Genomic DNA, 18,521 nt, shown 5'->3' with positions numbered 1-18,521 from the left:
TGGGTTGTGGTTTAAATACAGTAATGTGCTTAAAAGAAAGAAGAGAAGAACAAACACAAAGGGTACTGCAGATTGGAAACTGGAGTGATGTGGCGAGAACACTGGCCTGGAAGATCATCCCCAAACATTAATAAATAACATTGTGACCTTGAACAAGTCCCTCAACATTGCTGACTTCAGTTTCCTCCTCATTTCCAAAACTGGGCAACATTTCAGCTCTAAAATTCTTAAGGACACATAAAATATCAAAATACACAGACATGGATAACCTCATACTCTATGGATATGGAAAACAGTGCCTTATGTGATAAACAGATACTTGTTAGTGGACTGAAAACTAAGTAGTCCAGGTGAGGATTCTGAGCAGGGAAGGCGAGACACTGGACCATGATGTCATCTCTCAAATTTAATGGTTGTATATTTTTATAATGTGTTTTATGAAGTGTATTAGCAAGATCTTGAAACACAAAGTGCTGCTCCTTTGAATCAACATTTAAAGATTTTTCTCTCCACTCTTTCAGGTGTCAGGATGAAAACTTCAATTTATTACAAGCCTCTTGTATGCGTGTCAGTATTACGAATTCACATACCAACCCATTCTTGGGTCCTTCTAGCGATGAAGGAGCTGCAGAGGTTAAAGACCTTGCCAAGGTCACGCAGCTAGTAAGTAGAAGGGCTGGGATCTGAAACCAGCACCTGTTTCTGTCCACTCATCACCAGCACAATCCTGGTGATGCCATGAGATGCTCTGAGAACAATGCCTTGACTCTCAAAGTTCACTTGGCTTGTCTCCAATGTACTTGACCTTATGAAAACGACTTTTGGAAACACTAACCTATCTTTGTCTTCAGAAAAATTCTAGGGGACCAGGCTGTGTGATCTATGGGTGAGCTCAGCACAGTATCCCCAACAAGAAGGAAGGCTCTAGGCTGTTGGTGTGCTGGGACAGCTGTTAGAAATAACACGGGCCAGCTTGCCTGAACAACTGCGATCACATCTTCTGCAAAGGGGTCATTTTCTCAGGGGTCTTTCAATCTAGGCTTTAAGCTTCATCAAATCTCATAAACTGGTACATTGATTTGCCTTCTGTCTTTTGCATTTGGTTTTCCAATATTCTAAGAACAGGTTTTGCAATGTCACCTGATCTGTAGAGTTTCTCACTGAATGCAAGTTTTCATGGTTTCATCTGAAGCTAGAAACAGGATTAAACTCTGAAATGACCATTAGACACCAAATTCTATTCTCATCTCCTCCTGAGACAAGGGAAGGGTGATACAGTTTGCCCAGTCTCAAGTCTGTCCCACACGGCCAGCCTGAAACTGGGTCCTGAGTCAGTCTTCTTGTTTTAATTTGTTTATTTGTGATGGGGACTTGCTGCTTCTAGGAGGGTCTCATTAAAAAAAAAAAAATCTCAGAAGACATCAAAAAGTTCTGACAAAACCTCTTGATGATTTAAGTGTAAATATGTCAGAGACATATGGTTTCTATTATTCCTGAAATAACACATGGGTTTAAAAATCAAGGGAAAAGTGTTTGGTAAAACACATTCAGGACTTGGCTAAACGTTTTTCAAAGGCCAGTTCTGAAGCCTGAAGGGGAAAACACCCAGAGGGGGGCAAGTCCAAGTGCTCCACTCCTATCTGGTTTGTTTCTTTTCTTGATCAAGGATGACAGTTGTGCTGCCACCAGAGCACTGATTTATCTGCCACCACGAGGAATTTATCTGGCGAGTTACGTTTTAGTGAGCAAGTCTAGGTCCTGATCCTATCCCCATTGTTTACTATCAATACCAGTTTTAGTCAAGTTAATGCATCTGAAAAATGAGAAAATTATATATATCATAGGATTGTTGTGAGCATTTGCAGTAATACATGTCAACTACCTGGCACGTAGTAGACGTTTAATAAGAGGCAGCATTTAAAACGATCATTATTCTATATATCTGTGGGTCTGTTTCTTTTTTGTTATATTCACTAGTTTGCTATATTTTAAAAGTCCCACATATGAGCGATATCATACAGTATTTACCTTTCTCTGTCTGACTTATTTCACTTAGCATCATATACTCCAACTAGGGGTTACCAGTGGGAGGGAGGTGCAAAATAGGGGTGGGGAAGTGGGAGGTGCAAACTACTGGGGGCTAGGTAGGCTCAAGGATGTACAACACGGGGAATATAGCCAGTATTTTGTAGTAACTGTAAATGGAAAGTAACCTCTAAAAATTGTAATAAAATTTAAAAATGTTAAAAATAAAATAATACACATAAAATAGTGTATACAGTAGAGTGATACAGCTTAAAAAAATAATAATAGTGAAACACATGCCCATGTACCCACAACCAGCTTAATAAAAAGAGCAATAATAATACTTTGAAAAAAAGATAAAATGATCATTATTCATTTGAAAAGTGGTTATGGGAGGATGGGTGATGGAACCTCAAAATTGTTTTCAGGGTATGAAGAATCTGTGGGATCACATGAGATCCTTTACCCACCTCCCCAACCAGAGACACAGCTGGTAGAGGAATAGAGTAACAGTATCAACAACTGCAACACAAGAAGAAACAAGAGTGAGCCCCAAACTGGGAGGCCAGGATGAAGTCAGTCTCCACTGACCAACTCATCAGGGCATGTGCACCTCAAGGCATATTTTTACATGGTTTCTAATTTAGGATATTCATTTTTAACTGATATTTGGATAATGTTTTTTAATTAATTAATTTTAACAACTTTATTGAGCTATGATTGACTTACAAAAAACTGGAGTATTTGAAATGTATAATTTGGTAAGGTTGATATTGTGAAACCATCACCAAAATCAACATAGTGAACATATTCATCACTCCTAAAAGTTTTCTTGTGCCCCTTTGTAATTCCCTCCACCTCTCCCCTTCACCCCATGTCCCCAGGCAACCACTGAAGTGTTTTCTGTCACTGTAGATAAGTTTGCATTTTCTAAAATTTTATGTGAGTGGAATCATAAAATATTTATGTTTTTTAATCTGGCTTCTTTCAGTCAGCATTATATTTTGAGATTCATTTTGTCACTTTGTGTATCAGTAGCTCACTTCCTTTTATTGTTGAACAGTATTCCATTATATAAACATATGGCATTTGTTTATCCATTATATAAACATATGGCATTTGTTTATCTTGTTGCTACCCATCCTAACCAACACTTGAAATGGTCAGTCTTTTTAATTTTAGACATTTAAATAGATATATTATGGTATCTCACTGTGATTTTAATTTACATTTCCGTAGTGACTAATGGTGTTGGCCATCTTTTTGTGCGCTTACTTACAATTCCTATGTCTTCTTTGGTGAAGTATGTGCTCAAACCTTTCACTTATTTTTAAAAACTTAGGTTTTTATTATTGTTTTTGGTGTTTTTTAAAATATTCTGTGTAAGATTCCTTTATCAGATGTATGATTTGCAAGTGTTTCCTTCCAATCTGTGTCTTGTTTCATTCTCTTAATAAATGTCTTTCAAAGAGCAGAAGTTCTTCATTTTGATGAATCTCAACATATCAAATTTTTCTTTTATAGATTGTACTTTCAGTGTTGTATCTAAGTAATTTTTACCTAACTCAATGTCACAAAGATTTTCTCCTGTTTTTCTTTCTAGAATTTTTATCGTTTTAAGTTTTACATTTAGGTCCATGATCTATTTTAAGTTAATCTTTTGCATATGGTGTGAGATTCGGTACAAGGCTCCTTTTTTTGTTGTTGTTGTTTTTCTTGCATATGGCTATCTAATTGTTCCAGCATCATGTGTTAAAAAGACTATCCTTTCTCCACTGAATTGCCTTTGTACCTGTGTCAAGATCAGTCGATCATATATGTTTGGGTATATTTCTGGACTCTCCATTTTGTTCCATTAGTATATTTGTCTATTTTAAAACCAATACCACATTTGTCTTGATTACTATGACCTTATAATAAGTCTTGAAGTCAGGCAGTGTGAATACTCCAATATTTTTCTTTTCTTCCAAAATTGTTTTGGTTCTTTGAGGTCCCTTGCATCTCCATATGAATTTTAGACTCAGACTGTCAATTTCTATAAAAAGCCTGCTAGGATATTCATTGGGATCAATTTGGGGAGAACTAACATTTTAAAAGTATTGAGTCTTCTCACCCATGAACAAGGTGTATCTCTCCATTTGCTTAGGGCTTCTTTAATTTCTCTCAGCAATATTTTGTGGTTTTCAGTCTACAGGTTTTTCATTTCTTTTGTCAGACTTATCTCATATTTTTTGTTATTATAAATGATATTTAAAAATTTTTAATTCCAACTGTTCATTGTTAGTATTTAGAAATACAATTGATTTTTATATATTAATCTTATATAATCTTGGTAAACTTACCTATTAATTTTAGCAACTTTTTGTAGATTCTATAAAATTTTCTATATAGACTTTATGTTATGTGTGCATAAAGATAGTTTCACTTCTTTCTTTCCAGTGTGGGCATCTTTTTCCACTTTCTTACCTTGTTGCATTGGCTAGAACCTTCATGACAATGTCAAATAGAAATAGCAACAGTGGCCATCTTTACCTTGTTCCTGGTCTTAGAGGGAAAGCATAGGATCTTTTACCATTAAGTATGATGTCAGATGTAGGTCTCTGTAGATCTCTTTAGTCAGATTAAAAATGTTTCTTTATATTCCTAGTTTGTTGTGAGCTTTTATCAGATTTTGATGATGGATTTTGTCAAATTCTTTCTCTGCATTGATTGAGATGATTGTATGGTGCATTGATTGATTTTCTAATGTTAAACCATTCTTGCACTCTTATTCCTGTCATGATGTATTATCCTTTTTTATATATTGTTGGGTTCAGTTTGTTAAAATTTAAGAATATTTGCATCTATATTCATGAGGGACATTGATCTATAGTTTTTATTTCCTTGTAATGTATTTGTTTGGCTTGGGTATCTTTCTGACTTTGACGTCATAGAATGAGTTGTGAAGTGTTCCCTTCTCTTCAATTTGTCTTAAATTGATATTCTTTCCTTTTTAAATGTTTGATAGAATTTGCTAGAAAGTAATTTTGTTTGTTGAAATGTTTTAACTAAAAATTCAATTTTTAAAATAGACATATGGTCTTCAACTTGTCTATTTCATCTGGAATAAACTTTGATAGTTGTGTCTTTCAATAAACTTGTCCATTTCACATAAGTTCTTGAATTTATTAGCATAAACCTGTTCAAAGTATACCATTACTATTATTTTAGTATCTGTAGAATTTATAGTGCTGCCACCTCCCTCATTCTTGATGTTGGTAATTTGTGTCTTTTCTCATTTTTTTCCTGATCAGGTTGGCTGGAGATTTATCAATTTTTAAAATCTTTTCAAAGAACCAGGTTTCAATTTTATTGATTTTCTTGATTATTTCACTGTTTTCTATTTCATTGATTTGGACTTTGTCTTTCATTATTTCTTTTCTTCTGCTTATTTTGAGTTAATATACTCTTCTTTCTCTAGAGAGTTAAGGTGGAAATCAGGCCATTTATTTGAGAACTTTCCTTTTTTTCTAATAAATGCATTTGAGTGCCATACATTCCCCTCTATGTGTGTACTGCTTTAGCAGTGTCCTTCAAATTTGATATGCTGTATTTTCATTTCATTCGGTTAAAATATTTTCTAACTTCCCTTTTAATTTTATCTTTGACCCATGAGTTATTTACAAGTTTGGATTAAAATGTATAGGCAAGTGGAAGGAGAGGGAATAGAATTGCAGAAAAAGAAATATTCTTTATTGAGTCCTTTTTGGGCTTAAAACATGGGCTAAGTGCTTTTACAACATTGACTCTATCACTGCAAAAACTCCATTTCTAAGATATGGAAAACTGGTGGCAAAGGAATTTATTAATGAGCTCAGGTTACACAAGAAGTGACAGATTTGGAATTAGACCTTTTGTCTGCCAGTCTCCAAGCTCACACTATCTGTCTTCTTCCCACATTTGGGGTGAAAGGTAGCAAATCAGAATAATGGGAGACTATGCAAATCAAGGATTCTTGCCTTCCTAGAGTGAGCTTTGATATTGATTGCTAAGTAAAGCATTGTGACACCTAGACTCTGGCCTTTTTACGGATTCACAAACCTTAAAGCTGATGGAAATGATAATTAATTTAGAGTTCATGTAAGTCACTGTGGTTGACTACAGCACGAAAAGCAAAATTCTACCTCTCATCCACTGACTTATAGAGAACTGGTAGAGAATAATGATCTACATCTGGAGAGCCACTTTGTGTGATGGTGGTGACCATGGGACTGAGGAACAGAGGTTGGAAGACAGATGGTGTTTCTTTTCATTAAGGCTCTGTTATTTCTATCATCTTTTTTACTGAAAAGCTGATCAAATCTTTCCAGTCCCTTTCTTTTTTGGCATTACTGATGTAGATATTCCTGGTTAGAGATAAATGTTATCTCAATGTGGGGTGAAATGAAAATGCTATACTGAATTAAATCAGACAGAATAGAGGTGTGGAGGAGTTTATCAAGGAAAAATAACACATCTGGGGCTCAGGTATCCCTCAAGGAGAAAAGAGAACATCTGCAATGAAAAGAACAAAAGAAGAGAGACACTCGTTGAATAACATATAGCAAAGAGTCTATCAAAGAACCTCAAAAAACTGGGAACTACCTACAACGTGCTTTCTTTGCCCAACTTGGAGAATTTCCATGTTGATGGTGTGTCAGTGCCCCTCATATCAGCACCCTGTGACCTGCTTTGTTTGCTGTTTGCTTGTTGTGTTTGCTCTTGAGGACACAGTTCCAATTAGGAAGGGGAGACCGCATACTACCCAGCCTAGCCCTGTAAATATTTGTATAGTGCTTATGACAGATGTTTTCCTGTTATGAAGGAATCTGACCTTCATTAAAAATCTGGAACTTTTTAATGTGATGCCAAAACATCAGAAACAACATCAGGGATTGCTGGTGATTTACACATATTTAAAGATGCAAATTCTTATTTGAACAAACTAGTAATTATCACAACTATTATTATTTGGTGGGAAAGTGGTCATAGGGTACAGTATAACCACAGTTCCTTTTTCTTTGCTCTAATCACCATCTTATTTCACCCAGCATTCTGCAAGATGGGTCATTTAATGCTCTCACTTCCTAAACCAAAAATGTGGCTTTTCCTTACATCCCTTGAAGTGTTCTTCCTGATGTTTGGAACACCAATTAAGCCACATACAAATAACCCTCAATATCTAGCTTATGTTATTTCTCATAACCATTTTTCATCAAGATGGTATAAATGTGTAACACAGGAAAAACTGCATAAAGGTATAAAGAAAAATACAATACAATGAAAAGGTTAAGTCACTTTAATTTCCCAGAGGTGCAGTAACTTCTTTTAAGCTGAGGCATATGCACTTAGACTCACCCACTTAGCTGATACTTTGCCTCCTTATAATTGTTGGGATTTGGAGCCACCATGACTTGTGTTTGCCAGAAAAAAGATACATGATGTTCTTCAGGGTTTCTGGAACGCAGAAGATATAAACTGTAGAAACCATGTGCACGGGGTCACAATAGAATTCATGCATGTAGACCCAGGAAAAGAGAGCCAGAGTGGTGTGACCAAGAACCCACCCAGGTGCATTCATTACCCATATTTTACCACCGGTCAGTTGTGGAGCTTAGGGTCTCAGTTCCGTACCTGAGGTTATCAGCATTCTGAGAAGGGACCCCATTCATAGTGGGACTTAAAAGAACAATATGCATGCAAATGTTATAATATCAGAATGCCAATTCATTACTTTACATTTTTAAAGTATGGCATGTAACTAGAAACACTCCAAGTCCTAATGCCCAATGTAGTCTTTGGTTGATAATCGGGGCGAAAATAGGGAATATCAGGATCGAATACAGAATAACACTATGTACCCATCATCTCTCTGCAGAGTTGGTTTAGAAATCTGTAGTTCAGGCTTCCCGTTATATTTGTATGATACCTGGACTAGCATTGTTGAATTTTGCCCTAGGGCTTCCCATTTTCTGTTTCCCCAGAAGACAGGGCCGTTTTTGATAGCTGTGTTCTTCAGAACATGAATGTTTCATTCAGGTTACAGTTAAATCTTGCCTGGCTTGGGAGTCATTCACTCAACGGACTGTGAACATCCTTGTTGTGATCCACTGTGGGTGGATGGGAGTTTTTAATCTCAGCAGATGATATTATTTCCTCACTTCCAATTTCTTGGAAATTGGGGACTCAGTAAAGCCTGCAACACTTGCAAAGAAAGCAACATAACCTGTTTGCAGAGATACTTTGTATTCTTTGACTGAACATACCTGCATGTCACTTTTTCAGTAAAATTAACAGTTGACTAATGTTCATTGTTAATAAAAGTTCTGAAGAGTCCTGCAAGGGACAGGCATGTGTCTAAAAGAAACTGTCACACATCTGCTTCAAGGGGCCATGGACTATGTTCACAGCAGCAGAGTTTGTTACAACAAAAATTGGAAACAACTTAAATATCTACCAAAAGAATGGATAAAGCAGTTGTCATATATTCAAAGAAAACCAACAATTAAAAAAAGTTAATTAGCACTCATGTATTAATATAGATACATCTAGAAAATTAATGAGGAAGAAAAGTAAGTCACAGAAAGCCATGTACAGTATGAGACCATTCCTGCATTTTTAAAACTCTCAGAACAATGCCATAATTAGATTATGGAAGCATACATGTGTTGTTTTTAAAAAAAAATGTTTAAGTATACCCAACAATTTCTCCAGATTGTGGCTTCTTCTGGGAAACTAGGGAATGGAATAGGACTGGGGTGGGCTAAGAAGGGCAATTAAACTCTATCTGCAAAGTTTCATTTCTTCAAAAAATCTGGTGAAATATAGAAAATATGAATAGTTACATAAATCTAGATGGCAAGTACATAGGTTATTATTATACTCAATCTTCTATTTCTCTGTTTTTAAATATTCCATAATAAAAATTTAAAAAGGAATTTATATGGCATGGAAAAACTGATCACAGAAAAATCTGTATTGCTTGATATGATTTATGAAAAACGTGAATATAGATATGTATATTCATATGTAAGTGTATATCTAAAGTTGTAAACGCACAGAATAAGGTAGGAGTGATGAATCACCAAGTTGTTACTTGTAGTTACCTACTGGCAAGAGAGAAATGGGTGAAGGCTGTGGGTAAAGGGGTACTTTCACTTTTTTTGAACTCTATATACATCTCTAATTTTATAAAATGTATATGAAGCATGTGTTGACATACTACATCATAATTTAAAAATGAAAATGCAAATCCACCTTCCTTCTAAGAAAACAAGGAACAACAACAACAGCAATTCATACATCTTCCAAGGTTGTCAGACTCTCTCTAGGGAATTCCAGGAACTTATTTATTATTTATTTAGTTATTTATGGAATTTTATTATTTTTTTATACAGCACTTTCTTATTAGTTATCTATTTTGTACATATTAGTGTATGTATGTTAAATGCAATCTCCCAATTCATCCCATCACCACCCCCTCCCATTTCCCCCCTTGATGTCCATATGTTTGTTCTCTACATCTGTGTCTCTATTTCTGCCTGGCAAACTGGTTCATCTGTGCCATTTTTCTAGATTCCACATATATGTGTTAATAAACGATATTTGTTTTTCTCTTTCTGACTTACTTCACTCTGTATGACAGTCTCTGGATCCATCCACATCTCTACAAATGACCCAGTTTCATTCCTTTTATGGCTGAGTAATATTCCATTGTATACATGTACCACATCATCTTTATCCATTTGTCTGTCGATGGGCATTTAGGTTACTTCCATGACCTGGATATTGTAAATAGTGCTGCAATGAACATTGGGGTGCATGTGTCTTTTTGAATTATGGTTTTCTCTGGGTATATGCCCAGTAGTGGGATTGCTGGGTCATATGATAATTCTATTTTTAGTTTTTTAAGGAACCTCCATACTGTTCTCCATAGTGGTGTATCAATTTACATTCCCACCAACAGTGCAAGAGGGCTCCCTTACTCCACACCCTCTCCAGCATTTGTTGTTTGTAGATTTTCTGATGATACCCATTCTTACTGGTGTGAGGTGATACCTCATTGTAGTTTTGATTTGCATTTCTCTGATAATTACTGATGTTGAGCAGGTTTTCATGTGCTTCTTGGCCATCTGTATGTCTTCTTTGGAGAAATGTCTATTTAGGTCTTCTGCCCATTTTTGGATTGGGTTGTTTGTTTCTTTAATATTGAGGTGAGCCATTTATATATTTTGGAGATTAATCCTTTGTCCATTGATTTGTTTGTAAATATTTTCTCCCATTCTGAGGGTTGTCTTTTTGTCTTGTTTGTAGTTTCCTTTGCTTTGGAAAAGCTTTTAAGTTTTATTAGGTCCCATTTGTTTATTTTTGGTTTTATTTCCATTACTCTAGGAGGTGGATCAAAAAAGATCTTGCTGTGATTTATGTCAAAGAGTGTTCTTCCTATGTTTTCCTCTAAGAGTTTTATAGTGTTTGGTCACACATTTAGGTCTCTAATCCATTTTGAGGTTATTTTTGTGTATGGTGCTAGGGAGTGTTCTAATTTCATTCTTTTACATGTAGCTGTCCAGTTTTCCCAGCAGCACTTATTGAAGAGACTGTCTTTTCTCCATTGTATATCCTTGCTTCCTTTGTCATAGATTAGTTGACCATAGGTGCATGGGTTTACCTCTGGGCTTTCTATCCTGTTCCATTGGTCTGTATTTCTGTTTTTGTGCCACCACCATATTGTCTTAATTACTGTAGCTTTGCAGTATAGTCTGAAGTCAGGGAGTCTGATTCCTCCAGCTCCATTTTTTTCCCTCAAGACTGTTTTTGCTACTTGGGGTCTTTTTTGTCTCCATACAAATATTAAGATTTTTGTTCTAGTTCTATAAAAAATGCCTTTGGTAATTTGATAGGGATTGCATTGAATCTGTAGATTGCTTTGGGTAGTATAGTCATTTTCACAATATTGATTCTTCCAATCCAAGAACATGGTATATCTCTCCAACTGTTTGTATCATCTTTAATTTCTTTCATCAATGTCTTATAGATGTCTGCATACAGGTCTTTTGTCTCCTTAAGTAGGTTTATTCCTAGGTATTTTAGTCTTTTTGTTGCAATGGTAAATGGGAGTGTTTCCTTTTTCTCTTTCAGATTTTTCATCATTAGTGTATAAGAATGCAAAAGATTTCTGTGTATTAATTTTGCATCCTTCAACATTACCAAGTTCATTGATTAGCTCTAGTAGTTTTCTGATGGCATCTTTAGGATTCTCTATGTATAGTATCATGTCATCTGCAAACAGTGACTGTTTTACTTTTTCTTTTCCAATTTGTATTCCTTTTATTTCTTTTTCTTCTCTGATTGCTGTGGCTAGGACTTCCAAAACTTTGGTGAATAATAGTGGTGAGAGTGGGCAACCTTCTCTTATTCCTAATCTTAGTGGAAATGGTTTCAGTTTTTCACCATTGAGAACGATGTCGGCTGTGGGTTTGTAATATATGGCCTTTAATACGTTTAGTTAAGTTCCCTCTATGCCTAGTTTCTGGAGGATTTTTATCATAAATCGGTGTTGAATTTTGTCAAAAGATTTTTCTGTATCTGTTGAGACGATCATATGGTTTTTATCCTTCAGTTTGTTAATATGGTCTATCACATTGATTGATTTGCATATATTGAAGAATCCTTGCATCCCTGTGATAAAGCCCACTTGATCATAGTGTATGATCCTTTTAAATGTGTTGTTGGATTCTGTTTGCTAGTATTTTGTTGAGGATTTTTCTGTCAATATTCATCAGTGATATTGGTCTGTAATTTTCCTTTTTGGAATATCTTTGTCTGCTTTTGGTATCAGGGTTATGGTGGTCTCATAGAATGAGTTTGGGAGTGTTACTTCTTCTGCAATTTTTTGGAAGAGTTTGAGAAGGATGGGTGTTAGCTCTTCCCTAAATGTTTGACAGAATTCACCTATAAAGCCATCTGGGCCTGGACTTTTGTTTGTTGGAAGATTTTTAATCACAGTCTCAATTTCATTACTTCTAATTGGTCTGTTCATATTTTCTATTTCTTCCTGGTTCAATCTTGGAAGGTTATACTTTTCTAAGAATTTGTCCATTTCTTTAGGTGGTCCATTTTATTGGCATAGGGTTGCTTGTAGTAGTCTCTTAGGATGCTTTGTATTTCTGCAGTGTCTGTTGTAACTTGTCTTTTTCATTTCTAATTTTATTGATTTTAGTCCTCTCCCTGTTTTTCTTGATGAGTCTAGCTAGTGGTTTATTAATTTTGTTTATCTTCTCAAAGAATCAGCTTTAGTTTTATTGATCTTTGTTAGTGTTTTCTTTGTTTCTATTTCATTTATTTCTGCTCTGATCTTTATGATTTCTTTCCTTCTGCTAACTTTGTGTTTTGTTTGTTCTTCTTTCTCTAGTTACTTTACGTGTAAGTTTAGATTATTTATTTGACATTTTTCTTGTTTCTTGAGGTAAGCTTGTATTGCTATAAACTTCCCTCTTAGAACTGCTTTTGCTGCATCCCATAGGTTTTGGATTGTTGTGTTTTCATTGTTATTTGTCTGTAGATATTTTTAAATTTCCTCTTTGACTTCTTCAGTGATCTCTTGGTTATTTAGTAACATATTGTTTAGCCTCCATGCGTTTGTGTTTTTTACGTTTTTTTCCCTGTAATTGATTTCTAATCTCATAGCATTGTGGTCAGAAAGGACGCTTGATATGATTCCAGTTTTCTTAAATTTACTGAAGATTGACTTGTGACCCAAGATGTGATCTATCCTGAAGAATGTTCCGTGTGCACTTGAGAAGAAAGTGTAATCTGCTGTTTTTGGATGGAATGTCCTATAAATATCAATTAAATCTATCTGGCCTATTGTATCATTTAAAGATTGTATTTCCTTCTCAATTTTCTGTTTGGATGATCTGTCCATTGGTGTAAGTGAGGTATTAGAGTCCCCCACTATTATTGTGTTACTGTCAATTTCCTCTTTTATAGCTGTTAGCAGTTGCCTTATGTATTGATGCGCTCCTATGTTGAGTGAATATATATTTATAATTGTTATATCTTCTTCTTGGATTGATCCCTTGATCATTATGTAGTGTCCTTCCTTATCTCTTGTAACATTCTTTATTTTAAAGTCTATTTTTTCTGATATAAGTATTGCTACTCCAGCTTTGTTTTGATTTCCATTTGCATGGAATATCTTTTTCCATCCCCTCACTTTCAATCTGTATGTGTCCCTAAGTCTGAAGTGGGTCTCTTGTAGGCAGCATATATATGGGTCTTGTTTTTGTATACATTCAGCAAGGCTGTGCCTTTTCATTGGAGCATTTAATCCATTCACGTTTAAGGTAAAAAGTATCAATATGTATGTTCCTATTACCATTTTCTTAATTGTTTTGGGTTTGTTTTTGTAGGTCTGTTTCTTCTCTTGTGTTTCCCAGTTAGAGATGTTCCTTTATCATTTGTTGTAGAGCTGGTTTGGTGGTGTTGAATTCCTTAACTTTTGCTTGTCTGCAAAGCTTTTGATTTCTCCATCGAATCTGAATGAGATCCTTGAGGGTGGAGTAATCTTAGTTGTAGGTTCTTCCCTTTCATCACTTTAAATATATAGTGCCACTGTCTTCTGGCTTTTAGAGTTCCTCCTGAGAAATCAGCTTTTAACCTTATGGGAGTTCCATTGTATGTTACTTGTCATTTTTCCCTTGTTGCTTTCATTAATTTTTCTTTGTCTTTAATTTTTGTCAATTTGATTACTATGTGTCTCAGTGTGTTTCTCTTTGGGTTTATCCTGCCTGGGACTCTCTGTGTTTCTTGGGCTTGGGTGGCTATTTCCTTTCCCATGTTAGGGAAGTTTTCAACTATAATCTCTTCAAATATTTTCTTGAGTTCCTTTTCTCTCTCTTCTCCTTCTGAGACCCATATAAATCGAATGTTGGTGCATTTAAGTTTGTTCCAGAGGTCTCTTAGGCTGTTTTCCTTTCTTTTTATTCTGCTTTCTTTATTCTGTTCCACTGCTGTGGATTCCACCATTCTCTCTTCCAGGTCACTTATCCATTCTTCTGCCTCAGTTATTCTGCTACTGATTCCTTCTAGTGTATTTTTCATTTCAGTTATTGAATTGTTCATCTCTGTTTTTTTGTTCTTTAATTCTTCTAGGTCATTGTTAGACATTTCTTGCATCTTCTCAATCTTTGCCTCCATTCTTTTTCTGAGGTCCTGGATCATCTTCACTATTTTTATTCTGAATTCTTTTTCTGGAAGGTTGCCTATCTCCACTTCATGTAGTTGTTTTTCTGGAGTTTTATCTTATTTCTTCATCTGGTACATAATCCTCTGCCTTTTCATTTTGCCTATCTTTCTGTGAATGTGGTTTTCATTCCACAGACTGTAGGATTGTAGTTCTTCCTGCTTCTGCTGTCTGTCCTCTGGTGGATGAGGCTGTCTAAGAGGCTGGTGGAAGCTTCCTGATGGGAGGGACTGGTGGTGGATAGTGCTGGGTGTTTCTCTGTTGGGCAGAGCTCAGTAAAACTTTAAACTACTTGTCTGCTGATTGGTGGGGCTGAGTTCCCTCCCTTTTGGTTGTTTGGCCTGAGGCAACCCAGCACTGGATACTACAAGCTCTTTGTTGGGGCTAATGGCAGAGTCCAGGAGGGCTCACACAAAGGAGTACTTCCCAGAACCTCTGCTACCAGTGTGCTTGTCCCTGCTGTGAGCCACAGCTGTCCCCCGCCTCTGCAGGAGACACTCCAACACTAGCAGGTAGTTCTGGTTTAGTCTCCTATGGAGTCACTGCTCCTTCCCCCTGGGTCCTGATGTGCACACTACTTTGTGTGTGCCCTGCAAGAGTGGAGTCTCTGTTTTCCCTAGTCCTGTCAAAGTCCTGCCATCAAATCCTGCTAGCCTTCAAAGTGTGATTCACTGGGAATTCCTCCTCCTTTTTCTGGACCCCCAGGTTGGGAAGCCTGATGTGGGGCTCAGAACCTTCACTCCAGTGGGTGGACTTCTGTGGTATAATTGTTCTCCAGTTTGTGAGTCACCCAGCCAGCAGTTATGGAATTTGATTTTATTGTGATTGTGCCCCTCCTACAATCTCATTGCGACTTCTCCTTTGTCTTTGGATGGGGGGTATCTTTTTTGGTGAGTTCTGGTGCCTTCCTGTCGATGATTGTTCAGCAGTTAGTTGTGATTCTGGTGCTCTCGCAAGAGGGAGTGAGCACATGTCCTTCTACTCTGCCATCTTGAACCAATTTAAATTCCAGGAATTTAAATCAAACCAATTCTTCCCAGATCATGGAGATCTGCATTTTTCACTCCTAAGACTCCCAAATAAAGACCAAGGTAACATTGTCCCAATGGCTATTCCTAGGGATGGGGGAAGGTTGAAAAGACTGTTGATCCAATCAGGGACAAACTAACAAGGGCACAGGGAAAGACTGGAGGAGACTCTAGTTCAGTGTCAAGTAGTGTCTCCGAAGCCACCTGAAGGCCCTGGGCCCCTATGACTGAGTACAGTGTTCTAATATAATTCCTGAGAGAGTGCAGGACTATATTCTTGCAACATGGGATGTCCTCTCACTTCACTTCCCTCCTTAATTCCCTAATCTCTTGGCGTGATTATTGTACCCACCTATCTGGTGAGACCCCAATCTCTGTTCCTGGGCTCCTGGCCCCCATGGCAGAGGGGTGGCGGATGACATGAAGCTGCACAGCTGCGTGCCATACTGTCTCCAACCTAGACTCAGTCTGGCTCCTAGCACTGCTCAGGATGTCACCATATTACTAATGTTGTAGTGCTTTCACACCTCTGTAGTGGTTATTTTAAACTTTCTGTATACCCTTCAAGTCTTACCCCAGCTGTCTCTCCTCTAACCTGTGTCTTCAACATTTCCCTCTCTGCTTTCAGCAGCACTGAAACACACTCATATCTCTCATCTTTGACTAAGAGATCCTCCTTTAACCTCATTCACCTCCACCTGGAACTTTTTCTTCATCTTCACAAGACTTTCTGAACCACACTGGGTTCTCTCCCCCAGGTTACCTGGTCCTGCTTTGTCTTAATGCTGCACCTCAGTCCTGCTGCTTGTACTAGTCAGAAACCATGGGTATCCCTTTCCTCACTGATTCTTCTCACCCTACCCCTCTTCAAGCCCCTTTGTCCTTTCAAAGCAAATCCATCTTTGATTGTGCTTTGCCATCTTTGAAGCTGCAGGGTAGGCCTTACATTTATTACTGATGTTTATGGCAGTGCCCAGAGGCAGTTCGGTCACCTGTACTGAGAGCTGGGGGTGGTTTCCTCACTAGCTACCTCAGAAACAAGCTCATCTGGAAAAAGGTGATAATTTTCTACTAAAGACTAATAGCCTGGTTTCATAAAAAGAAAGCTGAATTCTGCCTTTGAACATGACTTTGACTATCTTTCTTGTGAAATAATAATCTTGGCATTTTTGTTCGCAGGAAATTTGAGTCGCTCCAGAGCCCAAGCACCTGATCCCCAAATGTCGATCCTGATGGAAAGCTTTTCTGAGGTAACAATGCATCTTGTTTGCCACAGCATCATAACCCTTCTCTGAATGTGCCCTGTAGTCTAACTCGTTGTTTACAGGTCTAGCTCCTCTGTCAGATTGCAAGAGGGACCATCTCTTCACGCCATTGTCTTGCTATGCTTTGGCAATGGTTTCATACCTTGGGACAACGGGGGAGGGGCTTACTCTGGATTGTGCCATAATTAGGATTTGTGACTGGACAAATCTGGATTCAGATCCCATCTCCATTACTGACTCATTATATAATTTTGGCAAGGAACTAATTTCCCTGAGTCTCAGCTTTCTAATCAAGAGAAATAATTTCTACTTTAGAGATTGGTGTGAAGAGTATTTTGTCCATAGTAAATGCCAGAAAAATAATAGCTATTATTTAGTATGTCTATTATGATTAGTCGGTACACAATAGGGTTAGGGACAGTGTATAACTTTGTGATACCGTCTTTAGTTTCCTTTAGGAGGAAAATGGTTGTATCTTCTGAGGTTTCAGTTGGGGTATCCCACAACTGCCTTATAGTGTGAGATCCTGTCATACATCAACTTAATCTGTGTTATCTGATCATGTACTGAAGCTTTAGCATAACCAATCTCTATACCTTCCAACTTCAAATGACTCTTTGGAAGGAAAAAATTTGTCCTGGCCGACAGTTCTATGGCCATGTAACAGGAGACCTTGGTTCAGCTCCAGTGGTAGGTGGGGGGAAGTTGGCTTGGGATGTTGGATGTTTAAAGGATCCCAGGATGAACAGAAATATCATCTGGAGAACAAATTTTCTGTCCTCCCACTGATTTGCTTGCCTTTCTTTTTCTTTTATTTTTTGTTTTTGGTGCAGGAGAGAGAATAAAAGGAATAAAGGAGAAAAGACCAAAAAAATGTGGATTCTCTTTGAAGGTCCCCAGAAGCAAATCCCCTAATTTCTGGGTTGGGATGGGATCACATTCCACTCATCAGTGGGCCATTGGTGCTTGCTGGATAACAGCTGCTCAAGCGGGTAGGGTGAGGGTGAGGGGCAGGGGCAGGTGCTGTAAAAAGAAAACAATATTCTGCTGTTGTAGCCTGGTCCCTGCCTCTACAGTTGGGAGAAATGCTAGGAAATTGGCTCCCAGGCTGTTCAATTTTACAGAATAAGAAATTTTTTAAATAAAAAGAAAACAAAAACAAACCCTGAGAACTATAGAAGTCTGGAACGTTTTCGAGTTTAAAAACCTTAAAGTTTAAAAATTAAACGTTTAAAAAAACTGCTATCAACTCTCACCACTGTTTAACAAAAGAAAGAACAATTTTAACACCAAAAATGAAGTAAAAATATATCCTTGGAATAAAAGAAAGTCCTTTGCAGAAAATGTAGTTTCAACCTTGTAGTTCTTTTTTTTCCTCTTTCTCCATCCATCCATCCATCCAACCTTATAGTTATTTAGTTATTGTATGTCTCCCTAAATATTTATATGAGACTATGCTGATTTTCCCTATTTCTCTGTGGATCTTTCATTATGAGCTAGGTCCAGTCCTCAGAAAAGGAGTTTAGAACCCTGCCTTGGAGGTTATTTACTACAAGATTTAGTTTAAAGATGAATATTCTGAAACACAGAAATTAAGTGACTAGACCCTTATGGTTGTACAGCTAGTGGCAGAGCAGAGTTGGGGCCAGTCATCAGATTCCTGGTCTTAAAACCAAATGCTACTGCCTGTCTCATCATTATGTCATCAGCAAAGGGCACAGTCAGCATTCAGGTGTCTATTGCAATGGGGTTCTTATCCATTGGTCACCACCCAGAAACTCAGGGTGGGCGCTTCAGACACTGTCTTCTGTTACATCCCCAGTCCTGTCTTCACTGATTCCAGTCCTTTTCCTGCTTGACCTCCCCCGACACTGGCTCTGTGGGTTAAGTGTGCCCCCACATTGCCAGTGCCCAGTCCCAAGATGGGGGAGGCAGGCACTG

At 37.3% G+C, this 18,521-nt stretch overlaps 1 long non-coding RNA gene across 1 annotated transcript; it reads left to right on the top strand.

Annotated features, from left to right (window-relative positions):
- The first annotated feature begins 532 nt into the window (after positions 1 to 532).
- LOC113613512 (uncharacterized) lies at positions 533 to 17,890 on the top strand. Its single transcript, XR_003430282.1, has 3 exons — positions 533 to 663; positions 16,495 to 16,565; positions 17,414 to 17,890. It is a non-coding gene; the product is annotated as an uncharacterized LOC113613512 (long non-coding RNA).
- The last annotated feature ends 631 nt before the right edge of the window (positions 17,891 to 18,521 follow it).

Source organism: Aethalodelphis obliquidens, unplaced genomic scaffold (assembly GCF_003676395.1).
Source record: "Aethalodelphis obliquidens isolate GAN/ISIS:26980383/991018 unplaced genomic scaffold, ASM367639v1 scaffold88, whole genome shotgun sequence".
Taxonomy (NCBI): Eukaryota; Metazoa; Chordata; class Mammalia; order Artiodactyla; family Delphinidae; genus Aethalodelphis; species Aethalodelphis obliquidens.
This window is presented reverse-complemented; position numbering and strand designations above follow the sequence as displayed.